Genomic DNA, 6,591 nt, shown 5'->3' on the forward strand with positions numbered 1-6,591 from the left:
GGCAAGAGGCTCGTGACGGTCTAAAGGACTTGAGCATGACAAGTTTGAACTTGAATGGTTACACCATATTTTATCGACAAAGCATTGTTGTGGGGATTTCCTTTTGAGAAATTCATGTCCCTCTCATCGTAGTTGTACTTTTGAACAGGTACATTGTGTACTACGATGAATAGGATGGGAGATCTATGTCTACCTCGAACGTGCAATGGCATGTGTCTGAGATCACAATATGGTGATGTTGTTACCCTCGCTATAAGTTGATCCCTCTCATCGCGGTTGTACTTTTGAACAGGTATGTTACGTACTGCGGTGAGTAGGATGAGAGGTGTGTGGTTGCCTCGAATGTGCATTGGCTTGTATAATTCACATAATGGTGATTATGCGCCTTCACAGGCAAGATGCTCGAGCGAGCATGATGGCTCCGAGCATATAGAATAAGACGACGGTTAATAAACCTTTGTCGTGCTCGTTCAACATGGTTCTTCAAGAGAGATGATGGATGGTACAAAACTCTGATGGACAAGTCATTAATGGTTGTTTCGGGCAAGTGACTCTGCTTCCCCAGTCATCAGAGTTAAGGGAGAATGCTACAAAGATAACCTTCAGGCCACTTCTGCAGAAGTTTGGATGCATCCATGGGCCACGAATGCCTCTGGAGATTTACTCTCTTGGTCATTGACCATACCCTTAGGAGTGGACTCAGTCAGTCATTCGGGGTATCATAAAATACATGACATAATACACCCTCGGATCAATCTCAATTGTTTCTATGTTTTTCCTGTGCGTACCCACAGTAGCCCGCTAATAATGAGAACAAAATATAATTTGCTCACCTTATTATGAGATGTGTGTGTTGTGACATGACTTTCTTACTTGGTTGCTTTGTAGTTCAATGTATATCACTCGTTGAACTATGCACGCCTGTTGTAGTGATGTTCTTGTTTGTTGAACTGCTTACGCAATTTCTTGCTAGTAATAACTAGTTGCTTGTACTAGTTAAATGCTTATGATAATAAGCATTACGCTAGTTGCAATATATTAGCATGTGACTTACTACTTGGTTGAATTGTTCATGCTTGTTGTAATATAGCACTTGTTGACTTGCATCTCTTACAACGAATGTAACTGCTCATGGTTCGTAATTTATGAACTGTCTACAACTAGAACTAATGTAGTTGTTTGTCTTACAAGTTGCCTACACCTTGTGGTTATATATATTATTGTTGTTGTGTGATTGCTTATCACATATAGCTTATAAACTATTTGTTGTGCAATGGCTTGCACTTTATGATTAATGTAGTTACTTGCCAGTGAACTAAAGAATTCAAAGGTTATTGCATGCATGGTAAACTTAATTATGATTGTTAATCTTATTCAGTTATCGTGCTTACAATGCTTGACTGTTTGGTGAAGTTAGTTACTCCCTACCTTTAGAGTTAGTAAGACTGCTACAGTTGTTTACTTTGCTTATTTAGCACTTTCTCTGTTACTACTTTGTTTTACTGGAGTTTGATTTGTCATACTCAACAACATCTATGGATCGCTTTGATAGTTTTACTTCTCATGTTTAGTTGAGAAATTATCTTACTTATTGCAGTCTTTGTTCTTCCTTGTCTTTTGCACTCGTACTAGTTTTTCGCAAAATTGACTTATTTCATGGGCAGGTGGTGGACAGGTTGAGACAGCTTGCGATGACGTGATGAGTTCAAGGCGAGACCATTTTTCTAACATTACGCTTTTGAGGACATTTTGGTAAAAATATGGTATAGAACTTCTTTGAAAGCCTTTCTTTTGAATTAAACTCTGAATTATCAAAACTGTGTTACCAAAACTCTGTTTATTTCAATAAATATATTTGAGTTGCAAATCGATTGTAAAGGGAAGTTTGCGTTGTAATGTGCCCAAGGTCTAAGGACTTGCTATTTCAAACATGATTTTTTGCTGAACTCTTGTTTCAAACTCGGATAAATAATCGATTTTAAAGTTTTCAACCTTTTTCATAAAAGGTTTCAAGCCCAGGATTTTGGGGCATTATACTTTTGGAGAAAGCTTTGTCCTACTCTTGTTTTCAAGTCTAGTATTAAAGTTGAAATGTATGTTCTTTTGGAGAAATCCCATCCTTACTCTTGTTCACTTGTTCAATTGCTTTTATAGGCAATTATAAAGAAATTGAGTATCATTTAAAACTTTCCCCTTAAGCCCTTGCAATATTAATAACAAATTATAAAAATTTTGTTACGGGTACATTAACACAATGCTAGGTTGCAAATTTTACATTATATTTGAAGGTCATCATAGAGAAATTTATCAAACTTGGGAGGAGTGCCATATTGAAGTTAACAAATATTTTTAAGCATTGTTTAAATCATACAACAATGAGGTATAAGCAAAACTTCAACTGAAGAAGTATGAACTTCGGGAGCATTCTCATATTGATGTTTTATAACTATGGGATTGCTTAATTGAATTAGATATTCAAAATTGTTGATGATTAGTCTGTATGTGATAGTTTACTAGTTTCCTACTTGGTGCTACTTTTTGCAGATATGTCCTTGACATCATATTAAATAGAAAGAATTTCAATGATGACCAAAAACATTAAAGACAAATTTGGGTATAATATCTAATATTAGAGTATTTGGCGACTTTGAAAAACATTAACAGTTGATCATATATATATATATATATATACACACACAAACACATCACATCTACTTCACACTATTTTTTTCATCACACCTCGCTACTGTCTGAGCCCACGATGCCACCACCTGCGTTGTTGCCTGCCATTGAACCCTCAAAGTGCATGTCAGAGAACTGTCACCTCTCCTTCTCTTGTCTTCACCTTGTCGTTGTTGCCCCAAGCTCACTATAGTCACTAGCCCCAACCCTCCAGAGGCCCGATTCGCTAGAGGCCTTTGCTCGCCCAAAGTCGTCTGACGCATCCTACCTGAGACCCCATTTAGATGTTTTTTTTAGTTTCTTCTCTCTTCATAATGCAACTGAGATCATTGTCTAGATTGAGAATGGTGAGCCTTGTCTAGATTGAGAATGGTGCATTTAAATTAGGCACTTTGTTGCAAGAGTGTTTTGTTTCAACATGCATGATACATTGATGATATTAGCAAACTGTGTTGAGTTAGGTTATGTTACAACCCCAACTCATATCTGTTAAAAAGTGATAAATTTTAAAAAAAAATTATGAAAACAATCCTAGAGATTTAGGGTCTTACAATCATAACCATATATACAACCACAAGGGATCTTACACTACTATCACCGAAATCAAACCAATTTTATTCAATAAAATTTGTAATGTCTAGAGACCATGAACATGAATAATAATAACAATAACAATAATAAAAATAAGTCTCAAAGTGGAGCCCCTCTTTCTAAAATTGAGCATTGCCTAGCAGTCATGTAGTTTTCATAGCTTCTCGAAGTAGCAAGTCTCATCACTAAGTCTCAGAGGCTGCGAAAAACACAAGAAGTAGGGTGTCCAAATGCGAGATCCTATGTACGAATTCCTCTATCAACTCAAATAAGTAGAAAGGACATAAATTAGATTAAAACAATATTCTTAGAGGAAATGTAACAATTATCTCATACTTCAATTGATCATTTATGCATTCTAAGAATAAGAATTATATAACAGGAGATATCACATTTCAGAAAGCAATAAGGTTGTATGATCTAATGCAGAACAGTAAAATGTATGGATTCGATGCACTTGTATGAATAACCTATTAAGTTATTGATCATGCATACATTTTAGTGTTTAATTCATATTAAACTATGCATGATTCAGTAGAAAAATGCATTAAAATCCCAAGTTTGTTGCTAGTTTCGATAAACATGTAAAAAGAATAAAAAATAAAAAATGCTTGAAAAATGAGTTTAATTTGCAATTTAGTTCGAAGCTTATCACTTGCAAGTAGTTTTAGTAAGTTAAGTTAGTAAAATAAAGTTTTTAGAAATAGTTATGGATTTGATTTGCTAAATAAATAAGGAATTAGTGCATTAGAAAAGAAAATATCTTTAGGGAGCCTTGTTTTGGAATTGTTTGAAATAGCAAGAGGGCTTTTGTAATTTTTTTAAAACACCCTAACATGAGCTTTAAAAGCTCATGTAAGGTAGGAAGGGAGTTGTCTCCTCCTCTAAGCATGCCTCCCTCTCTTCTTCCCTCTCCTCTCTTGCTGGAATTTCTCCCTCTTCTTCTTCTTCCCTCTCTTTTCTCTTCTTCTCTTCTTCTATTTTCCCTCTTCTTTCTTTCTGGCAGAGAAGCTACACACCGATGGTGGCGCAAATGATGGAGTCCACCTCTCCTCTCAACCCAAACTAAATCTGTAAGTAGCTCTTCTTCTTCTTCTTCTTCTTCTTCTTCTTCTTCTTCTTCTTCTTCTTCTCTCTGTTGATTGCATTTCAGATTAGTTGTAGTTGTTTTGAAAAGAAAAAAATTAAATACTTAGATCGAATTTTGTATCATCTATTCATTCTATGTTTCTGTAGTAATCTTTCATGCATCATTCCATTCAACTTACATTTGTTTTTTAATCTACCTTGCTACACATTTCACTGTAGAGATCAATCTATTGTAATGATCTGAACTTGATTCACCGGTGAATTCATCATCGGTTGATCTGTGCTCATATTACGCTAAGAGTTGATGTTCCTCTGCTCAGATCAGTGTCGGATAGCAATCTGATCTGATCGGCAGTGAAGAATTGATCAATCTGGTGGTAAATTCACGGATGCTCTGAATCACTGTGAGATTCACGGTTTGTTATTCACGAATTTTGGTCTGTGAAATCACTGTGAGATTCATGGTTTGTGTTCTGTTCACAGCATCTGTTGTGAATCACCGTGAATTCACGGTTTCTGCTCTGAAATCCACTGTGAAATTCACGGTTTGTTGTGCATCCATTTGTAGTTTGATTCTAGCATCTGTGTATAATGTGCATTTTAGCATAATTTGCATCTAATGTGTGTGATAGCATAATGTGCATTTTAGTATAATGTGATAGCATAATGTAGTTGTATCTAATGCGGTTGCATTTTAGCATCTATTTTACTTCTTCTTGGTTGCATCTTTTTCTTATTGTCTTTGCATGGTGTGCAGTTACATTCATATTATAGCATCATTTTTATCAGCATTGGATCTGTCCATTTTTTGTATCATTTGTTGCATATCGTGCATCTGGTATTGAGCATCGGTTAAGATCTACAGCAATGAACGACATTCCCTCTTATATCTGTGATTTTCGTTCAGCAGATTCATTGTTTTATATGCATCATGTTCCTCTGTTTAGCGCAGCAGTATGAATGTTAACAGCATTTGTGTAGTCCTTTGTTGATCAACATCCCGACATTGAGCACTAGCATCTTAGATCTGCACCATCAGTTTGCATACATAGCATCAGTTTCCCTGCATTTGCATGGTCTCTGTTTTACATTAGCTGCATTATTGTGTTAGTTTGCATATATAGTTTCATTGTTGTGTGTTAGTTGAATTATCACTCAGCATTTATATAAGTTGCATAGCAAGTTAGTCACTTGCACATGCATATCATATTAGTCTTACCTGTACATCATTTAGTGTATGTTTATCTGTTTTAGCATTTTAGCGTGTTTAGTATTTTGCTTGATTTCACCGGCATTGGTTTGTTTACTTGTTGTTTAGTGTGTAGATATTTAGCATTTAATTATATGTTTAGCATTTTGATGTTAGTATGTGTTTACTTGTCATTTAGCATTTAGTTTTCATTTAGTGAATATTGCATTCATATTTGCAATTGCCTTCGTTTAGCGGTATCATTTCTTGTTTCAAATTAATTTTTAGCTTTCATTTAGTGCATTTCATATAGTATTGTTTTAGTCTTTCTTTTGTGTTGCTCGTGTGTTTTGGATTGTGCAGGAAAGCGTAGAGCAGGAGCAAGCAAGTAATATCCTGTGTGAGCTTTCAAATACACTACGTGAGGCATAAGCGTAGAAGACTAGTTTACTTTTCTTTAGATTAGGATTTGAATTTCAATTAAATATCGGGCTGTAATAAAACCATTTTAAACCCTTTGCGTAGGGTATTCATTGGTTATAATAAGTAGTTTCTTTTCGTACATTTTTGTAATTTTGGCACTAAAGAGTAGTTAATTACGTGTTTGAATACAAAGTATTCCCTGTTCCTTGGGTGCAACCTGGTCTCTACCACTAGTGAGAATCGGTTTTTTATATTTGGTGTTTGGTTTTCACATTGTTTTTCATAAAAAAAATATCTTTTCAAAAAATATTTCACAAAAAGAAGACATCAGTTATTATCAGAGTTTTCTTATGCATGTCCTTATTTAGTGTACACATTTTTGTTTCTCTTTTTATTACCATAACCCACGGATACTCAAAACAGATAAACAATTCTTGAGTTCAAGTTGGATCTCCAGTTGTTGCTTAACATACAAACTGGTATTTTAATATTGGGTTTTCTACTTGGCCCTCGATCGATCTCAGGATTCAGCATAATTCATCGAAACATTAGAATTTAGCATCTAAAATCAGGATATTAGGGAAATCAACATCCACTAATACCACTTTCTTGGTATA

The sequence above is a fragment of the Nuphar pumila genome, chromosome 5 (genome assembly GCF_984573655.1).
Source record: "Nuphar pumila chromosome 5, dmNupPumi1.hap1.1, whole genome shotgun sequence".
NCBI lineage: Eukaryota > Viridiplantae > Streptophyta > Magnoliopsida > Nymphaeales > Nymphaeaceae > Nuphar > Nuphar pumila.